This window comes from Tamandua tetradactyla, chromosome 9 (genome assembly GCF_023851605.1).
Source record: "Tamandua tetradactyla isolate mTamTet1 chromosome 9, mTamTet1.pri, whole genome shotgun sequence".
Classification (NCBI taxonomy): Eukaryota; Metazoa; Chordata; class Mammalia; order Pilosa; family Myrmecophagidae; genus Tamandua; species Tamandua tetradactyla.
In genome coordinates this window covers 46,823,718-46,846,013 of record NC_135335.1, presented here as the reverse complement: position 1 = coordinate 46,846,013, position 22,296 = coordinate 46,823,718, and the positions used below count along the sequence as shown (strand labels likewise).

General features: G+C 42.2%; 1 pseudogene; it reads left to right on the top strand.

Moving 5' to 3' along the window:
- The first annotated feature begins 10,352 nt into the window (after positions 1-10,352).
- Positions 10,353-22,296, top strand: part of LOC143645678 (proline and serine-rich protein 1-like) — a 36,462-nt pseudogene continuing 24,518 nt past the window's right edge.

The window sequence follows — 22,296 nt, the reverse complement described above, 5'->3', positions numbered from 1 at the left end:
GCTTGCAAACACATGTCTTCCCCAGAAAACCCAGAGGGGCACTTTGGTTTAATTCATATTTCATTTCCCAGGCCACCTCAGATATAAGACACAAACTAAAAAAGTTTGAAGAGGGTCTCCTCACCCCACAACAGGATCTGATGACTGCTGCCTTTAAGGTTTTTAAAAACCAGTGGAAACTATAAAAGAATAAAGGTAACCTTCAAATGATAGCTATGGCCCTTTCAGGCCACCAGCAAGTGAAAAACTTAGCTAGACAGGCCATCCATGTCACCCTGCTTCAGGTGCAACTCTACAGGACACTGGGCAAAGCAATGCCCCAATCCCAAACCACCCACCAGACCTTGCCAACTATGTGGTCAAGCAGGTCACTGGGAAATGGGCTGGCCCCAACCCCCTCCAGGTTTACAGATATCCTCACAAGCTGCAGCTGCTGCTGACCTCATGGGCACCCTCAGTGAGGATGGATGGCCCAAGGCCTTCACCAGCCCCCATCACCATCGACAACCAGGAGCCTTGGGTATGCAATCTTCTCATCAAACATAAGCCGGTTATATTCCTTTTGGACATGGAGGCCATATATTCAAGTCTTAACACTTATTCTGGCCAGACTAATAAATCAGCCATTCAGGTCATGGGGATAGAAGGAACCCTCTTCACACCTAGGTGCACCTCTAGCTTGCCAATTCAAGGGTCACCTCTTTACACACTCCTTTTTACTCATACCACTGTGCCCTACACACCTACTTGGCAGAAATATTCTCACCACCCTATATGCCACCATCAACATACTCCCATCACACACCAGCCACCAGCCAGTTTCTTCCTCCTCCTAGCTCTCATAGCCCCAGACCCTCCCCAGACAAGCACTCTATCCTCATTCCTTCTGGCAGTAAGTCTCATAGTATGGGATACTGACAACCCTACTGTAGCCCACCATCACACCCCCATTCTAATCAAATTAAAAACAATCCTCTTTCCCTTCAATTCCTCAATATCTCATTTCCCTCGTGCACCTACAAGGCTTAAAACCATTTCTAAGCTCCTCTCAAGGGACCTACTCCAGTCAACCATACCCCTATTCTTGTAAAGAAATTTTGTGACTCATACTAGTGAGTCCAAGATCTCCACACCATCGATAAAGCCATGATTCCTCTTCACCCAGTGGTCCCCAACCCCTATACCCTCTTATCCAAAATTCTGGCTTGCACAACCTGTTACTTAGTCCTAGATCTCAAAGACACCTTCTTTACAATTCCCTTATACCCTGAGTCTCAAGAATTTTTCGCCTTTACTTGAACAGCCCCCGATACCAATCATTCCTCTCAATAAACCTGGACAATCCTCCCCCATGGGTTTTGAGACTCTTTGGGCAAGCTGTAGCCCAAGATCTCATACAATTCAAAACCAATAGCTATAGCATCCTACAATATGTAGATGACCTCCTAATGTGTAGCGCCTCTAAATCAAAATGTGTCAACACCACACCCTCCCTCCTAAACTTCCTAGCACAAAAAGGATACCACGTTTCTCGGTCAAAAGCTCAACTAGTTCTCCCACAGGTCACTTACCTAGGCATTACAGTAAACCCCACTACTCATGCAATCACAATGCAGTGCAAAAACCCTTATTGCTGCCATGACCTACTCAACCACTAAGCAGGAAACCCTTTCTTTCTTAGGCCTTTCTGGCTTTTCCAGTATATGGATCCCCAACTTTGCACTCCTCGCTCACCTCCTATACTTAGCTGCAAGGGAAGACCTGGCAGAACATCTTAACCCATTTACTGCATCATAAACCTTCCAGGCTTTAAAAAAGGTTGTTATGATAGCCCCTACTCTCTCCAAAACTTCAATCTTCCCTTTGTCCTCTATGTCTCAGAGTCTCATAACATCACCCTAGATTACTCACTCAAACAAACAACACTTTCCTTCAACCTATAGCATGTCTTTCCAGACAATTACCACCCACTACCAAAGGCCAGCCTGCATGCCTATGAACTCTTGCAGTGGCAGTCACCCTTACACAAGAAGCTGACAAATTTATACTCCAAATCCCACTCACCATTCACGCCCTGCACAATTTACATGACCTAAGTTTCTCTGTTACTTCTGTAAATTCTTCCTCACATTAAATGCCAAAAAAATTTTTACCATGGGCCCCGTGCCCATGTCGCCAACCTAGGGGAAGAAATAGATTTCCTTAGAGTTGGGCAATTTCCAACTTAAAAGGAACTGGACAAAGGTCTCCTCTAGAGCTGGGTGTCCCCAAGTTCAAAAGAAACCAGACAGATTTGAGTGGCCTCATAGAGAGAAGCCAGCATGCTGGGTTCAATCTAGAGACTAGTGCACCCTTATCTGGAGGGACTGCCAGGGCTGCATCAGAGCCCAGTACCGCAGCTTTCAAGAAAAGACAAGAGTCTGGCGAGCCAGATAGGGACTAGACGGCAACAGGGATAAGCAGGGTGGACTTGTGATTTTGGTTCTGACAGTTTGGCAAGCTGGGATGGGTGAAGTTCCAGTCTCCTTTATGGGTGGCATGGCTATCATCAGAGATGGAGCTTGCAGGGTGAGTCCAGAGGGGTACTTTGGGACTTTGTTCCTGACTGGACCACTAGGATTGGGAAGCAAGCCCAGGACGAGCTGCCGCTACTTGCTGCTTCCTCAGTTGCAAGGCAGAATGGGTCTAAGAGTCCCTTGCCTCAAGGACTGCTGGGAGAGACTCAGAGGGGGACTGCACCCAGGGCCCACCGACCAGGATCTGGGAGCAAGCCTGGGGCAAGGTGCCGCTGCCTGCTGCTGCCCAGGTTGCAAGGCCAGGGGGATGGGGGTTGCCTCACTCTGAGTCTCTGGTTTCAGCACCAAATGAAAGGCAAACTCACCAGGAACAAGACGGGCAACAAATGAGTTCAGGCAGAGGCTTTATTTCAGGGAAAAACAGAGCTTCCCGGGCAAAGTTTCAGGAGAGAGAAACAGCTGCCCCAAGGTGGCAGGGGATAGGGTTTTAAAGGCTTAGGGCCAGGGAGTTGGGGAGCCAGGGTTACGTAGGTCTCTACTGACTAGTTTTCAGAAAAAGGGGACTAAGGAGTTGGCAGTTTTCCATTGGTGAAGTTTAAAATTCAAACGCTGCCTTAGCCATGCAGGGTTGTAAATGTTGGAGGGCAAACAGTTAAGGGAAGTTTACACAAGAATACATTTTCTGGAGAGTAGAGGCTGATTAAGGGAGATTATTACAAGAAGGCAGCTGATGGAGGGTGAAGATGCCAGGCTGGTGCAGTTAGGGTGAGAGAGGCTTTCTGAAACAGCTGCCAGCGGTAGGTTACATCCTGGCAGGGAAAAGGTCCTATCCTCCAGGCTTAACAATTGGAGCACCTAAAATATCTAAGAGGTAAAAGCATGGCAACATATTAAGTGGGACAAATATTAAAGTGATGTGTGCTTAAAATGCACAGTCCTCTTTGAAGCTTGTGAGGGCACCCATGAACTACTTCTGAATAATGAAATTCTGGAATATCAAGGAAAATTACTTAAGAAACTGACTTAAACTCAACAAGTGTGAGTGGTACATAGGTGTGGGCTACACAATATGGTTCCAAATTATTCCCTCAAACAGAGAATGTTTCTTTTCAATTATCCATATATATGATTTCCAAAATTGATCATACATTGTTTCAAAAATATCTAGGTCAATTCTTCCAAACAGAAATCCTTTTCTTTGGGTACTCTGACTACATTACCAAATTTGTATTTTTTTTTTTAGCCTTCATATTTCCATTCATATGACTCTTACACAGACATATTATTTAAAAGTAAACTATTCCTGAGAGTGTCTATATTTTCGGACCACACATACTCTTTGAGACCAATGGAAGAAAGGGTTATTTGGTCTGGAACTGAAATTTTCTGTAGGGTATAATCTAACTCAACCTATCTGTATAGCTCATTTGAACAACTGAAACACAGGGAGCCCAGATTAAGAAAGAGGTCCTTTAATCCTGTCTAGAATATTGTCATGCCTGGATATATCCTATGACCCGACCCGCGGGACAGACGAACCTGGACCTGAGGGAGGGAGTGAGAACAAATGGGACAAGAGACACAGAGAATGGAGACAAGACAGGATTCTGATCAAGTCTCAATTTATTGAGGGCAAATCCAAGGTATTTATCCAGCGGGGCAGGGGAAGTGCCTTGTATCAGGCGTTAGCAGGTGATAGGCATTGCACTGCAGCTAGGCCAATCCGCAGGAACTAAGATAGCAAAGGCGGATCAGCCAAGGCTAGTCAGCAGATTTCTGAGCAGAGCAGAGCAGACATGAGAAAATAGAAACTTAGCTTGAGATAAAAACTTAACCTAAGATAAAAACTTAACGTGTTAGTATCCAAGATGGTGTTGGACCACAAGGTGGTCAGTAGATGGCGTCAGACACCAAGATGATGGCCGGCACACTGCCAGTGCCATAAGTGGCTTCCCACAATCCTAGAGTATATTAAGCAGATAACTGAAAAGTATTGGCAAAGTCTCCTGAGGGATGGGAGAAAGAATGTGGAACTATTAAACCTTACCATCAGGGAATCCCCCTGATACTATGTCACACTTTAGGGACACCCAAATCAATAGGCCTCGATCATGAGGCTTACTCTTGTGAAGCTTATGTGGGTAGCAGAGAAGCTTAAGCTACCTATAAGCATGCCTAAGAGTTACTTCTAGAGAACCTCTTTTGTTACTCAGATGTGGCCTCAGTCTCTCTAAGCCCAACTCTGCAAGCGAAATCATTGCCCTCCTCCCCTATGTGGAACATGACATCCAGGGGTGAAAGTCTCCCTGGCGACATGGGAGATGACTCCCAGGGATGAAACTGACACTAGCACCATGGGATAAACAATTCCATCCTGACCAAAAGGGGGGAAAGAAGTGTAACTAATAAAGTATCAGTGGCAGAGAGAGTTCAAATAGAGTCAAAAGGCTACTCTGGAGGTTGCTCTTACACAAGCTTCAGTTAGACTTTGCTACTAATCATAACCTGCCAACCCCCAACCAGGACCATTCCAGCCAGTCATAAAGAACACCTAGGGCAATATATGAGTCCACAAGAGTTCCATGCACTAGAACAACTTTCCAGAAACCAACAACCTCCAGATGGGTCCCTGGTGCAGATAAATACTGAAACTTAGCCCATCCTCTCCAGAACATCAGATACTTCCATCTCCCTACCCCATATTAGTGACAAACCCTTCTAATTTGAAAAATTTAGAATGGCCATAGCTCAAACACCCTAAAGATAAGGATGGAAAGATCAAAGATGATGGTGGAGTTATACAGAGAAGATAGGATTTAACAAATGAACATAAGTGTTGAATCATTAAATTGAGCTAGAAATAAAAACCTAAAACTGTGGAATTGTAACCAATGTCAAACTCTGAAATATGTTCTACAACTAATTGTGGTGCTGTGCTTGGAAATCTATAGCTTTTTTTAAACATATGTTATTTTTCACAAAAAAAAAAGAAGGAAAAAAGGTCAATAGTGATGATAAAAAATATTTAAGCCTTCTAGCCTCCTATATTCTGGAGCAGCTAGAAGGAAAAATCTGGTAGGATCATATGGTAGCCCATGACAAGCTCTGGGATTTGTCCTATAATTAATTGTTGAACAGTGCCTTGAAAACTATTCCTTTTTATTTCTTTGCTTTGTATATATGTTATGGTATACAATAAAAAAGAAAAAAAAAGTAAACCATTCCTGAGTTCCTGTGTGTAGGAAGTCTATTTTGTCCAGGGCAGAAGCCTGAGATCCCCTGAGCCATTCCGATGCTCTCTCTCTCTCCTTTTGCATTTAACAGCTGCAGAAGGGAGCAATAAATAAAAAACTAACTGCTGAGTCTTGTTTGACTTGGTTGGGTAGGAAGTGGGAGTGCAAAAAGACACTTTTAAAATGTGAGCCCTGACCTCAGGGCTGAGGTTCTCCTTGTTTCCACATGACAGTATGACCCATTGAGACACCACTCTGTAATGATAAAGCAGAGTCCACCCAGGGACGCCACCACCACCCTGACCCCCATCCCAAAGGGCTAGACATCCTGAGCTATGAAGGTTTCCCATCCTGCTGGTCAGGGATGGAGCAGTACAGAGGGTTTTCTTTTGCCTGCACATCCAAAAATATGACTTTTCTCCCATTTTGAGTAGCTGGATTAAGGAGTATTGAGTGATAATGTATCTGTCCAGTATAGCCATGAGTGACCATATGAGCACTGAGTAGCCATGTTGTGACTAAGACCCTTCAAATGCACATGCCCTTAGTTTCCTGGCCCAGGCTGGACTCTTCTGGCAGCAAGGAGGTAGAGAAAAGTCCAAGACAGAGGCCGACAGAGACAGCATTTAGGAGGCAAGGTCCTCCCCTGGGTCTGTGAATGCTAAGCAGTGGCCAGAGAACCTACACCTTGCTAAGGAGAACAGACACAAACACACATACAAACACATTAACAGACACATTCACATGTACTCACCTTCACAGACACTCACAGAAACAAATCCCCCCACTCACATTTGCACACACTCTCAGGCATCTCACACTCATGCACATCTGCACACACTCACACTTATACATTCATACATTCACACACATCTTTACAAGTCATATACATTCAAGCACACTCACAAAATGCACATTTACACTCATAGTCATAAACTCGCACAGGCACACTCCCTCTTGGTCATACTAACATACTCATACACACACTTGCAGTCACTCACAAATTACTGTCATGTTCACACACTTGCTCTCACTTGTTCACATAAACACACTCAAGATCACATGCACACTCACTTTAGCACATTCATGTGCATTCTCACACACTTGCATATATCGACTCATGCTTATGCACATTAACCTTCTCACTGACACATAATCACACACAAACTCAAAATTCTCTAACACACTCAATGTTTACACAGCTTCATATTCAGCCACATAGAAGTGTTTACACACTCACTCTTACATGTATACCCAATGTCACACTTGTGCACAAAAACCCCACGTTTGTGATCACATTCCCACTCATAAACACTCTCATGCATACTGACACGCACACACTCACCCTTTTATGCACACATGCAAGTTGTATTGTGGGACTGGCCTTCTACTGTGTGCCTTGGGCTCTGAGAAGTATAAGCCACAGTTATTTCCCTCATAGAAGGAGGGAAAGTACACACACTAACTGATCCCACATTATCCCAAGTCTTGGCAGGAATTTTATGAAAACTGTTCTCCAAGAGGATTCTGTCCACAACTGAGAGAACCTAAGGAATTTATACAGTCAAGAGGAACATAACTTGAACCCAAGCTAATCTGTCTCAGAAATTACTGCTATTTTCCTTATATGTCACTTCCTGATTGGGGGAAAAAGGAATAGATCTGTGAAACGAGAAGACTGAATTCCTTAAAGACAATGGTGTTTGTATTTGCAGGCAGCCCCATCTTGGCAGTGACCCAGGCAAGAACTCCCTGAATGTTGGAAAGGTGGAGATTTCCAAATTTAGTCAGTGATCTTTACATCAAATGGGTTAGCTCCTCTGGGAAATATCTCTTTATCACGCTGTGGAATCCTCAGCCCCCTCTGAAGGCTGTCCCATATCACAGGGCAGACCCTAGTTCTGGCACCAATCTCTCTGATCCCTGCCCTATCTCCACCTGTGGTCATACCCATACATCCATCCACACATCAATACTTGTCAAATCCACAAAAAGCTTCTCACGGCTACCCCAAGGCCCTCCAAAGAGGAAGATAGAAAAGCATTTCTCATTTGCCACTGTTTAGGCAAGTAATACTGGTATTTACTTGCCAGGGCCTGAGAGTAAAAGCAAAGGGTCTGGCTAGGCTTGCCCAGGGTAGGTGTCCCTTTTGCCTGGAACTTTTTATGTCTGTTTGCTTTGTTTTGTTTTTAAATGTCACCATTTGAGTTTATACTTACATACACATGCACACATGCAAAAAGAATGACAAAAGGATTGACCAGATTCATCTTGTGACTATATCCTAAAAGAAAATGACATCTTGTACTTAAGGTGTCATATTTAAGTATTAGAAATGCAAAAATAGTCTGATCCCATTTAATTTTATGATTGTAAGAAATGATAGTCTCGAGATTTCCAGGAAGATGACTGAATAGAGTAGCTCAAGATTAGCCCTGCTCCATGGAAAAGTTAAAGAACGGACAGGAGGGTGACTGAGGTGGTGATTTGGGAGTGCAGCTGACGGGGGAGACCCTTCTGCACCACATGGGACAGCCCTGGTTGCAGAGGCCGAGGAACTGAGAGGCAGAAAGCTGGAGCCAGGCACGGAGGCATAGAGGCAAGGAACCCGTGGGAGTGCAAAGACAGGGGCCCAGGACTAGGAAGTATACCAGGCTGCATTCCTTGGGTGCTACCCTCACCCGCACAACTGTGACCACTGGATTATGTTTCTTAATCCATTCTGCCAATCTATATCTTTTAATTGCTAAATTAACATTAAAAGTTATTACGGAAAAGGTGTTTCTTGATTCCACCGTCTTTTCTTTATTTTATTTATCAAATCTATATATTCTTTTCCCTCTTTCTATTTGTATTATTTAAATTACCGTTAGTGGTACTCTTCAATTCTGTGCCTCCTCCAGACCTCCCTCTCCTGTCTTTTTTCTTCATCTGGCAGAACTCCTTTTAGTATTTCTTGTAGGGCTGGTTTCTCATTGACAAATTCTTTCAAGACTTCTTTGTCTGTGAAAACTTTAATCTCTCCCTCAATTGTGAAGGACAATTTGGGTGGGTACAGAATTCTTGGCTGGAAGTCTTTCTTTTTCAGAATCTTGAATATATCAGACCACTGCCTTCTCACCTCCAGGGTGAGTAGTCTGAACTCAATCTTATTTGATTTCCCTTGTATGTAGATTGTTTTTCTCTTGCTGCTTTCAGGATTTTCTACTTCTCTTCAACATTTGACAGACTGATTAGTATGTGCCTTGGGAAGGCCTGTTTAGATTTATTCTGTTTGGAGTTCTTTGGGCTTCTTTGACTTGTATATTTGTGTCCTTTATGAGGGTTGGGAAGTTTTCCCCCATTATATCCTCAACTACTCTTCCTAACCCTTTACTCCTCTCTTCTCCTTCTGGGACACCAATGATTCTTATATTTGTGTGCTTTGTTTTATCTATCATTTCCCTGAGTTCCCATTGAATTTTTCCCATCTTTTTTGCCATTTACTATTTCGAGTCTTTGTAGTCAATTATCCTGTCCTCTGTTATCACTTATTCTTTCTTCTGTCTCTTCAAATCTTGTGTTGTGTGCCTCTAGTATGTCTTTTATTTGGTCAACAGACTCTTTAATCTCTGTGATTTCCACTATTTTTCTATTTATTCTTTCAAATTCCTCTTTGTGCCCTTCTACTGTCTTCTTGATCTCCTTTATGTCATTTGCTATCCCACTTATTTTATTAAGTAGAGTTGTATGAACATCTTTGATTAGTTGTTCCAACATCTGTGTTTCCTCTGGTGTTTTGATTTGGTCATTAGGCAGAGCTATATCTGTCTGCATTTGATATGTTTAGTGATCTGCTGTCTTCATCGCATGTAAATATCTTGATTGATTTACTTTGGGAGTTGATTTCTTTCAGTAGTCTAAGGCCTGTGTTTGTGGGATGTTTGTACAGCAGGGAGCAGGGCACAGGGTGGAGCACTTAGTATGGTAATTTGTTTCAGGGCAGGTATGGGCCCAGGTTGGGATGTTATGCTAATGCTTGTGAACATGGGCACCCAGTAGCCAGGGAGGATGTAGCTGTGTGGGTGCACTGGTCTGGGGGGCAAAACCCGTGTGCACTGGTCTAAGGCACAGGGCCCTTTGTGCACATGCATAGAGCTGTGGCAGCAGGTCAGCATTACACCTTTGTGGATTGGGGGCAGATGTGAGCCGGCTGCGCAGGTCAGCACTTTCTCAGAGCTGGGAAGTGAGGCTGAGGGCTGTACACATGTGCGGTTCTATAACTGCTGCAAAGTGCAGTTCCCAGAGCTGAATGACGTGATTGGGGGCCCTGAGCAGTATCAGGGGCTGCCTGGTTATGGAGGTTAGTGCCCGCAGTCTTCATGTGCTGGCAACAGTCTGCAGGGAACAGGAAGGAGGAGGTAGTGCTCGGGAGAGGTGCAGGAGAGGTGGGTTGGGCTGCACTTGACGTGGGGGTGTGGGGTAGGTCCATGCACTGGGGGCTGGTGGGGTGGGGGAACCTGGAACATGGGTAATGAGAGCAGGTAACTGGGTTCAGGTGCATGGGGTATGGAAAAAGTCGCCGATCACAGGGCTGCACCGGTGAGGGTAGCATGCCCAAGGAATGCGGCCAGGCTTACTTACTAGTCCCATGTACCCGTCCATGCACTCCCGTGGGCTCCATGCCTCCGTGCCAGGGTCCAGCTTTCTGCCTCTCAGTTCCTCGGCCTCTGCAACCAGTTCTGCCACACGTGGTGCAGAAGGCTCTCCCAGGTCAGCCACACTCCCAAATTGCCACCTCAGTCGCCTTCCTGTCCCTTCTCTAACTTTTCTGTGAAGCAGGGCTAATCTCGAGCCTCTCTAGTTGGCCATCTTCCCAGAAGTCACCATCCACATAAGCTTTTGTTCCAGGTTTTTGCCTGTGAGAGCACTGCGTTTTTCTCTTAATGAGCAAGATATGAGCAAGTTCCTCTCTCAGAAGTGACCCCACAAGTCCCTAATGATGACTATAGGGTGGGGAGGGGGAGAAAAGGAACAGCCCTCTGCATTGATAATAAAGCCATATGCCTGCTGGGCACCAGGGGCTTCCCTAACAGAGAATATATGGTTCAGAAGACTGGAGAACAGTTAGAGAGTATGACCTGGCTAATATGACCAGGGCCAGCAGTAACAACCACCCTAAAGCCCTCAGGTGGGTGGGATGGTTCAGTGCAAGATTGAGAGGAATCCTGAAGGTGTCTCCCTGTCCTGAGATGGGCAAGGTGGGGGGTATGAACACTGGGACTGCCCCACCCCATGGGCCTCTGAAACATCATTCTCAAACAAGGCTCCAGCTGGGGTTCATCGCTCTGAGGCCCAGAGGGCTCACAGCAAAGGATGCAGTTTTACATCTCTACAGGTATGACATCCACTGCCCCTTCCCCCCTCTGCTGGGGAATGCCAGCCAGGCCTCAGCTCTGCAGAGTGAGCCCTCACTGCCTGCCTGCACTGTCCCCTTTCTGTGACCCAGGCTGAACTCAGAGCAAGAAAATCTCCAAAGCACACCTCTGTGTTTCCTGTGGCCACCTGGGAAGCTGATGATACAGCTTCAGAAATCAGACAAGATCTGGGACTTCCAGGCCCCTGGGAAAGACCATCAAGCATCTCCATTGCATCAGATTCAAAATCACTCAGGCATTTTATACCTGACTCACACCCTGCAGGGACATTTCCAGAGTAGGTGTGCAGAGATAAGTGGTCTAAGCATGAGGACAAAGCCCACAGCTGGCTTTCCCTACAGGATTATGTCAGCCAAGCCTGACTGGAGAAGTCCTGCCAATCCTATAGGATGCAGGAAGTTGAGCTCCAGAGCAGGGAGTGTGTGAAGGCATTCCTCAATGATCTGTTTTCCCAGAGGCTCTCCTCTCCTCATTTTAGCAGGAGTGTCAGGCACAGAAAACAGTGCACAGAAGCTGGGCTTACTCCCCAAGCAGCACAGACAGCAGGGTGAGATAGTGTGATGTCATGAAAGTGGGGCTAAGGTGATGGACAGCTTGGGGAGGCAGGGTGAGGTCAAGATGATGGTGATGGTGTGGGGTGGCCCAATTATGTGGGGGTTGGGCAGAGATAGGCCAGGAAGGTATGAGAGAGAGGATGAACTGGGGGTGGTCCTAAAAGCTACCTTGTGTGGAAGGAGCTTTCTATGTCTCTCCTGTCTTCCTCCCAATTCTCCCCCAAGGCCCCTCCTTCCTGTCTCCTGGGCTACTCACCAGATTGTGAGCCAGTTTTTTTTTGTTTGTTTTTGCTCCTGACACTACATTCTCTCCAGGCCATTTAGCTTTCTCCCTCCTGAATATTGCTAGGGAAACACTGCATCAAGTGTGTTGTGTATGTTATCTCTTCACTTACTAAAAATTAACTTTTTTACCTATAAGTCAGTTTCATACTTTCCACATCAGATGGGTCATAGTCGCAGAAACCCCTGCATTGGTTAAACAATGACTGTGTATCAAGAATTCCATGAGACTTCCTGGAAGATGGCGGCTTAGTAAGACGCGCGGATCTTAGTTTCTTCTACAGGACAGCTACTAGGGGAGTAGAAATGATACAGAAAGCGCCAAAAGCCACAACAGAGATAAAAAAAAAGACAGCGTACCCCATCCTGGAACGGCTGGCTGGCTGAGAGAAGCAGCTCGGGTGAGATCGCCGAGGCGCGCGGGTGGCGCTCCCTTCCCCCTTCCCGGGCCGGAGTAACTCCCTTCCCCCTTCCCGGGCCGGCTGGGAGAATTGGAGAGGCGGTCCCCTGAAACCAAGGCGGCTGGCGCCCACACCACGCGCAGCCCCCCGGACCAACTGAGAGAACTGGATCAGAAATCCCCAGGTCGCGGAGAACGGTGACGGGTGGGGGAGGCCCCTTCCAAACCCGTGACTCCCGGGGAACGTGCACTCTCCCAGGCGGGCCGCTGCTGCTGGCGCCCTCTCGCCACGCTTGTCGCACAGGGCCGACTAGGAAATTCGGACGGGCTCTTTCCCGGGCTGCTGCGACCAGCAACCCTCCCTGCGTTCGGACCCAGGGCCGGCTCAAGCCGCTTCGGCTAGCGAACCCCCTGGACGGCGAGAGTTTTCCAAAGTTTAAGTTCCCACAGCACCTTTTACTGGTGGGACCCGCAGACAAACGTGTGCCACGAGTGCCACCTACTGGGCAGGATAAGAAAAACAGAACCCAGAGATTTCACAGGAAAATCTTCCAAACTTTTGGATCCAATACCCAGGGAAATCTGTCTAAATGCGCAGATGCCAACAGAAGATAACGGATCATGCTCAAATAATTGAAAATATGGCCCAGTCAAAGGAACAAACCAATAGTTCAAATGAGATACAGGAGCTGAGACAACTAATGCTAAACATACGAACAGAAATGGAAAACCTCTTCAAAAACGAAATCGATAAATTGAGGGAGGACATGAAGAGGACATGGGCTGAACATAAAGAAGAAATAGAAAAACTGAAAAAACAAATCACAGAACTTATGGAAGTGAAGGACAAAGTAGAAAAGATAGAAAAAACAATGGATACCTACAATGATAGATTCAAAGAGACACAAGATAGAATTAGTGATTTGGAGGATGGAACATCTGAATTTCAAAAACAAACAGAAACTATCGGGAAAAGAATGGAAAAATTTGAACAGGGTATCAGGGAACTCAAGGACAATATGAACCGCACAAATATACGTGTTGTGGGTGTCCCAGAAGGAGAAGAGAAGGGAAAAGGAGGAGAAAAACTAATGGAAGAAATTTTCACTGAAAATTTCCCAACTCTTATGAAAGACCTAAAATTACAGATCCAAGAAGTGCAGCGTACCCCAAAGAGATTAGACCCAAATAGGCGTTCTCCAAGACACTTACTAGTTAGAATGTCAGAGGTCAAAGAGAAAGAGAGGATCTTGAAAGCAGCAAGAGAAAAGCAATCCATCACATACAAGGGAAACCCAATAAGACTATGTGTAGATTTCTCAGCAGAAACCATGGAGGCAAGAAGAGAGTGGGATGATATATTTAAATTACTAAAAGAGAAAAACTGCCAACCAAGACTCCTATATCCAGCAAAATTGTCCTTCAAAAATGAGGGAGAAATTAAAACATTCTCAGACAAAAAGTCACTGAGAGAATTTGTGACCAAGAGACCAGCTCTGCAAGAAATACTAAAGGGAGCACTAGAGTCAGAACCGAAAAGACAGAAGAGAGAGGTATGGAGAAGAGTGTAGAAAGAAGGAAAGTCAGATATGATATATATAATACAAAAGGCAAAATGGCAGAGGAAAATATTATCCAAACAGTAATAACACTAAATGTTAATGGACTGAATTCCCCAATCAAAAGACATAGATTGGCAGAATGGATTAAAAAAAGGATCCTTCTATATGCTGTCTACAGGAAACACATCTTAGACCCAAAGATAAACATAGGTTGAAAGTGAAAGGTTGGGAAAAGATATTTCATGCAAATAACAACCAGAAAATAGCAGGAGTGGCTATACTAATATCCAACAAGTTAGACTTCAAATGTAAAACAGTTAAAAGAGACAAAGAAGGACACTATATACTAATAAAAGGAACAATTAAACAAGAAGAAATAATAATCATAAATATTTATGCACCGAACCAGAATGCCCCAAAATACGTGAGGAATACACTGCAAACACTGAAAAGGGAAATAGACACAAATACCATAATAGTTGGAGACTTCAATTCACCACTCTCATCAATGGACAGAACATCTAGACAGAGGATCAATAAAGAAATAGAGAATCTGAATATCACTATAAAGGAGCTAGACTTAACAGACATTTATAGGACATTACATCCCACAACAGCAGGATACACCTTTTTCTCAAGTGCTCATGGATCATTCTCAAAGATAGACCATATGCTGGGTCACAAAGCAAGTCTTAACAAATTTAAAAAGATTGAAATCATACACAACACTTTCTCGGATCATAAAGGAATGAAGTTGGAAATCAAAAATAGGCGGAATGCCAGAAAATTCACAAATACCTGGAGGCTCAACAACACACTCTTAAACAACAAGTGGGTCAAAGAAGAAATTGCAAGAGAAATTAGTAAATACCTCGAGGCAAATGAAAATGAAAACACAACATATCAAAACTTATGGGATGCAGCAAAGGCAGTGCTAAGAGGGAAATTTATTGCCCTAAATGCCTATATCAGAAAAGAAGAAAAGGCAAAAATGCAGGAATTAACTGTTCAATTGGAAGAACTGGAGAAAGAACAGCAAACTAATCCCAAAGCAAGCAAAAGGAAAGAAATAACAAAGATCAGAGCAGAAATAAATGAAATTGAAAACATGAAAACAATAGAGAAAATCAATAAGACCAGAAGTTGGTTCTATGAGAAAATCAATAAGATTGATGGGCCCCTATCAAGACTGACAAAAAGAAGAAGAGAGAGGATGCAAATAAATAAGATCAGAAATGGAAGAGGAGACATAACTACTGACCTCACAGAAATAAAGGAGGTAATAACAGGATACTATGAACAACTTTACACTAATAAATACAACAATTTAGATGAAATGGACGGGTTCCTGGAAAGACATGAACAACCAACTTTGACTCAAGAAGACATAGATGACCTCAACAAACCAATCACAAGTAAAGAAATTGAATTCGTCATTCAAAAGCTTCCTAAAAATAAAAGTCCAGGACCAGATGGCTTCACATGTGAATTCTACCAAACGTTCCAGAAAGAATTAGTACCAATTCTCCTCAAACTCTTCAAAAAAATCGAAGTGGAGGGAAAACTGCCTAATTCATTCTATGAAGCCAACATCACCCTCATACCAAAACCAGGCAAAGATATTACAAAAAAAGAAAACTACAGACCAATCTCTCTAATGAATACAGATGCAAAAATCCTCAATAAAATTCTAGCAAATCGTATCCAACAACACATTAAAAGAATTATACATCATGACCAAGTAGGATTCATCCCAGGTATGCAAGGATGGTTCAACATAAGAAAATCAATTAATGTAATACACCATATCAACAAATCAAAGCAGAAAAATCACATGATCATCTCAATTGATGCAGAGAAGGCATTCGACAAGATTCAACATCCTTTCCTGTTGAAAACACTTCAAAAGATAGGAATACAAGGGAACTTCCTTAAAATGATAGAGGGAATATATGAAAAACCCACAGCTAATATCATCCTCAATGGGGAAAAATTGAAAACTTTCCCCCTAAGATCAGGAACAAGACAAGGATGTCCACTATCACCACTATTATTCAACATTGTGTTGGAGGTTCTAGCCAGAGCAATTAGACAAGAAAAAGAAATACAAGGCATCAAAATTGGAAAGGAAGAAGTAAAACTATCACTGTTTGCAGACGATATGATACTATACGTCGAAAACCCGGAAAAATCCACAACAAAACTACTAGAGCTAATAAATGAGTACAGCAAAGTAGCAGGTTACAAGATCAACATTCAAAAATCTGTAGCATTTCTATACACTAGTAATGAACAAGCTGAGGGGGAAATCAAGAAACGAATCCCATTTACAATTGCAACTAAAAGAATAAAATACCTAGGAATAAATTTAACTAAAGAGACAAAAAACCTATATAAAGAAAACTACAAAAAACTGCTAAAAGAAATCACAGAAGACCTAAATAGATGGAAGGGCATACCGTGTTCATGGATTGGAAGACTAAATATAGTTAAGATGTCAATCCTACCTAAATTGATTTACAGATTCAATGCAATACCAATCAAAATCCCAACAACTTATTTTTCAGAAATAGAAAAACCAATAAGCAAATTTATCTGGAAGGGCAGGGTGCCCCGAATTGCTAAAAGCATCTTGAGGAAAAAAAACGAAGCTGGAGGTCTCGCGCTGCCTGACTTTAAGGCATATTATGAAGCCACAGTGGTCAAAACAGCATGGTATTGGCATAAAGATAGATATATTGACCAATGGAATCGAATAGAGTGCTCAGATATAGACCCTCTCATCTATGGACATTTGATCTTTGATAAGGCAGTCAAGCCAACTCACCTGGGACAGAGCAGTCTCTTCAATAAATGGTGCCTAGAGAACTGGATATCCATATGCAAAAGAATGAAAGAAGACCCATCTCTCACACCCTATACAAAAGTTAACTCAAAATGGATCAAAGATCTAAACATTAGGTCTAAGACCATAAAACAGTTAGAGGAAAATGTTGGGAGATATCTTATGGATCTTACAACTGGAGGCGGTTTTATGGACCTTAAACCTAAAGCAAGAGCACTGAAGAAGGAAATAAATAAATGGGAACTCCTCAAAATTAAACACTTTTGTGCATCAAAGAACTTCATCAAGAAAGTAGAAAGACAGCCTTCACAATGGGAGACAATATTTGGAAATGATATATCAGATAAAGGTCTAGTATCCAGAATTTATAAAGAGATTGTTCATCTCAACAACAAAAAGACAGCCAACCCAATTACAAAATGGGAAAAAGACTTGAACAGACACCTATCAGAAGAGGAAATACAAATGGCCAAAAGGCACATGAAGAGATGCTCAATGTCCCTGGCCATTAGAGAAATGCAAATCAAAACCACAATGAGATATCATCTCACACCCACCAGAATGGCCATTATCAACAAAACAGAAAATGACAAGTGCTGGAGAGGATGCAGAGAAAGAGGCACACTTATCCACTGTTGGTGGGAATGTCAAATGGTGCAACCACTGTGGAAGGCAGTTTGGCGGTTCCTCAAAAACCTGAATATAGAATTGCCATACGACCCAGCAATACCATTGCTGGGAATATACTCAAAGGACTTAAGGGCAAAGACACAAACGGACATTTGCACACCAATGTTTATAGCAGCGTTATTTACAATTGCAAAGAGATGGAAACAGCCGAAATCTCCATCAACAGAAGAGTGGCTAAACAAACTGTGGTATATACATACGATGGAATACTATGCAGCTTTAAGACAGGATAAACTTATGAAGCATGTAATAACATGGATGGACCTAGAGAACATTATGCTGAGTGAGTCTAGCCAAAAATTAAAGGACAAATACTGTATGGTCCCACTGATGTGAACAGACATTCGAGAATAAATTTGGAATATGTCCTTGATAACAGAGTCCAGCAGGAGGTAGAAACAGGGTAAGATAATGGCCAATTGGAGTTGAAGGGATACAGACGGTGTAACAGGACTAGATACAAAAACTCAAAAATGGACAGCACAATAATACCTAATTGTAAACTAATCATGTTAAAACACTGAATGAAGCTGCATCTGAGCTATAGGTTTTTGTTTTCTTTTGTTTTGATTTTACTATTATTACTTTTATTTTTTTCTCTATATTAACATTCTATATCTTTTTCGGTTATGTTGCTAGTTCTTCTAAACCAATGCATATGTACTAAGAAATGATGATCATGCATCTATGTGATGATGTTAAGAATTAATGAATGCATATGTAGAATGGTATGATCTTTAAATGTTGGGTTAACTCCTTTTTTCCATTAATTAAAAAAAAAAAAAAAAGAGAAGGGATAATTGGAGCTGAAGGGATACAGACTGTACAACGGGACTGGATAAAAAACTCAGAAATGGACAGCACAATACTACCCAATTGTAATGCAATTATGTTAAAACACTGAATGAAGCTGCATGTGAGGTATAGGTTTTTTTTTTTCTCTTTCTATTATTGTTTTAATTCTTATTCTGTTGTCTTTTTATTTCTTTTTCTAAATCGATGCAAATGTACTAAGAAATGATGAATATGCAACTATGTGATGTTATTAAGAATTACTGATTGTACATGTAGATTGGAATGATTTCTAATTGTTTTGTTAATTCTTTTTTTAATTAATAAAAAAAAAAGTTTAAAAAAAAAAAAAAAAAGAATTCCATGAGCATTATCTCTATTCCTCCAAGAGGAATATGTCCAATGTCCAAGCAAGAAGTATGATATTGAAACTTCAGATTTAGACACAGGTTACAGTTGCTAAAAAATAAGGTGTCTATCTGCTAATCTAACCCAACCTGGGAAATCTCCCTGCTCCCATACAAAAGATGAAGCAGAACCTTCATGAAGAGCCAGGATGTGGGATCCAGTTTTGAAGATGATGCAGAATCTCCCCCTCATATGTCCAGGGCCAGCCAGGCTGCCCAGCTCCATGTACTCAGAGCCCTGCTCACCTCACCCAGAGCCTGCCTGACTCACCTCACCCAGAGCCCGACTCTCCTCACACTGAGCTCCACTCACCCAGAGCCTGACTTGCCTCACACAAGACTGATTTGCCTCACCAACAGCTGGTTACAACCTCCCTCACCCAAAGGCAGACTCCTCTTACCCAGAGATGGATTCACTTCATTTGGTCCAACTCATCTTAGCCAAACCTGACCCTCCTCACTCAGAGTACAGCTCACCTCATACAGAGATCAACTCACCTTACCTTCTATTCTGACCAACAGAATAGAAATAACACAAATTTTCAGTATTGGGCTGAAAAGCATATTGCCACTGTAGATTCTGTAGATAATAAAACAGATGATAAGATAATATATAAAATGTATACCAAAAGCTTGGACAGATAAAAATATAAGTTTCTTAGAAGTCCACTCGGTACATAGACTCATTCAGAGTTAACTGATAATGTAATATTTCTATATCTAATAAATACTTTCATTCTTAGTAAACAAATTTCCCTCAAAACAAAAATTATGGGTGTCAGTGATTTACTAGGTAAATTATTTTAAATATTTAAGCAAAATAAATTGCATCAATATTACATTAAATCTATGCATAAATACATAAAGTAGGAAAGTGACCCAAATAATTTATGAAGATAATAATAATAATAATAAGTAAAAATGTCACTATGAAAAAGAAAAGTACAGCTCAACATTACTCATAAATTTGCAAGAAATATACTTGACACAATATTAGCAAATCAAATCTGGGAACATATAAAAATATATTAAATGCATATTTCAGTAATGAAGATGCATGGCTCAGAAAACATTTGTAAATACATTCATTTAATTTGGCATGCTCATGTAATAAATATAAATAGTTCATATTCTTCTCAATAGGTGCAGAAAAAGGTTTTTTTCCAAATCAACATGTACTCATGAGACAAATGTTTCAAACTTGGTAGAGGTGGGAGCATTCTAAAATTAACAAAGACATCTACCAAAATCCTATAGCAAAAAAAGATACCTAATAACAGTTTATGCCACTTTCCTTCCCTGAACCCATCCAGAAGAGGAAAATGAAGGAAAGTAAAAAATAAAATTTTAAGAAGAATATCTGATTTGAGAAACTCTGCAGAATGACTGGGATTCAGATAAATATGACCATATAGAACTGGAAGGATTTAGAAGGTCTTAAGGGGATGCTGTCTGTTCATCAGGGAAGGAAAATATCAGACTATGACAGGAAAATCATCCTCAAATGTCCCCAGCACTTGAACTCAGACCCTTGGGGTGTTCCCTGGGCTTGGTGGGTCCTGGACACCTCTGAAAGCCCAGCCCTGTCCTGCTTTCCCTGCAGGAGAAGTTGGTATCTGGGCTCACACTGCTTTCCCTTCACTTGTGATTCCCACAGTAATATACATCTGGGTCCTCATCATTCATGGAGTTCAGCTGCAGAGAAAACTGGAGTCAGAGTCAGCTATAGCATGACAGGTTATATGCTATGCCACTGTCAACACCAGTGCAGCCCTTTTAGGGCCGGAGAACCCATCTTCAGCAGGAATTACTGATTATGATGGAGAACACAGAGACAGGGTAGGTAAGGAAAGGGATCTTTGAGGGATTCTCCAGTCCTGAACCTGATATTTGCAGCTGAATGTGGAACAGGACACCTGGAAACAGAAAAATCTCTGAGTCATCCACTTCATAGACTTCCTTTCCATCACAGCTTCCCAAATCCTAGGAGATGCTCACAACTGAGGTTCCCCACAGAAAGGAGATGAACCAAAATGATTTCCTGTTGTTTTGAATACCATGTCATTAGTTTTATTATCCCCCTGAAACTAAAAACGAGCTTGTGTGAACCCTCATCTCTAACCACCAAGATTGCACAAGGATCGCCTATCCTTTTCTTGTCCTTGACTTGTCATGCCTGTGTAATAGGGGAAGGTCAACCACACACCCCCAATAGATTCATGGTCAATACCTGTGCATTGACTGATTGTTGTTGGAGTTGCTAAGAATAACAACAACACAAAAAATGAAAACAAGAACTCTACAAATAAATAGAGTCAGTATTCCTGGGTAATATTCATTTTGCTTAAATTATGTTTTGCTGACATATAGTGGCTTCAGTTTCCTCATGTTTGTATTCTCTAACATCCCTTGGAAGCCTAGTTTCTAACATTAGGAATATAGAAGAATCACATTCATAGCAGGAAATATTCATTGAGTTAGGTACATTCAGATCGGGGATAATTAAGTTTAGGTTATAACAATTGTTTTATTGATAATGTGGATATCAATTTCTAAAATGGAATAAGATGAGGAAAACATTATCATTATTCTTCTAAACAGCATCACTTTCTTCTTAGTCATTGATTATAAAACCACAAAATAGTTCAAATAACTACCCTTATAGATGCTGATTCATGTCAATTTGTAAATTAAAATGGTCAGCATAATATCCAGCAAGTATCTGTGTCTTTCTGTGCCTGTGACATTATTCTAGCCAGGGAGGCTGAAGAGATTATCTCTTGGGGCATTCCTAGACCTCCAGAAGAACACTTCAGAAGAAAGGCCCCTTCCACAGCCCATCATCATATCTGCATGCAGTCCTTGGGGTGCTGTCACCCAGTCCATAAGTGACATCCATCAACTGGAGGATGAAGCTGGCATGTCAGATGTATCAGAGTAGAAACTTGTGAAGAATAAATATCCAAATGTATACCCATTGGGAGGGCCTCATGTCTCAGCTTCTTATTAAATCACAAATGTCCTCATTATTTAGGTAGTCTGTGTTGTCTTTTCCTTTTTGTTACTGGAAGAGTCATATTAATGAATAAGTATTAAGATAGAATTAAACAGATTTTAAAAGCAGGGGTCCCAGTGTGTGTTTGCATAGGACTGGAAGGAGGCACAGTTCAATTGCAAGATTGTGCTCAGAATGGAAGACACCTGCTTAGGGTTATCAGTGCTGGAACTGCTTTCCTTGAAGATTTGGTATTTCATAGATTAGAAGCAGAAAGCATATTTGTATCTGGGTAAGAGGAGGCATAGGATATACATCACTAACATGATAAATGGGTAAGGTAGTGGACCCAATTGTAACTGAAGAATAAGGGAAATAGGATATACATCACAATAAAAAGGATAATTTTTAAAAAGAGATTTGACATTCATGGAGATGAAAGAGTATGGGAGCTACATCACTAATGTAGGGACATGGGAGTGAGACAGCAGGACCTGAAATCGCTAGGGAAGATGGATTATGAAAAATATATCACTAACATGGAGACAAATATGTACGGTAGAAAGGATAGCTATCCTTGGGAAAGAGGGGAAATGCGGGGGG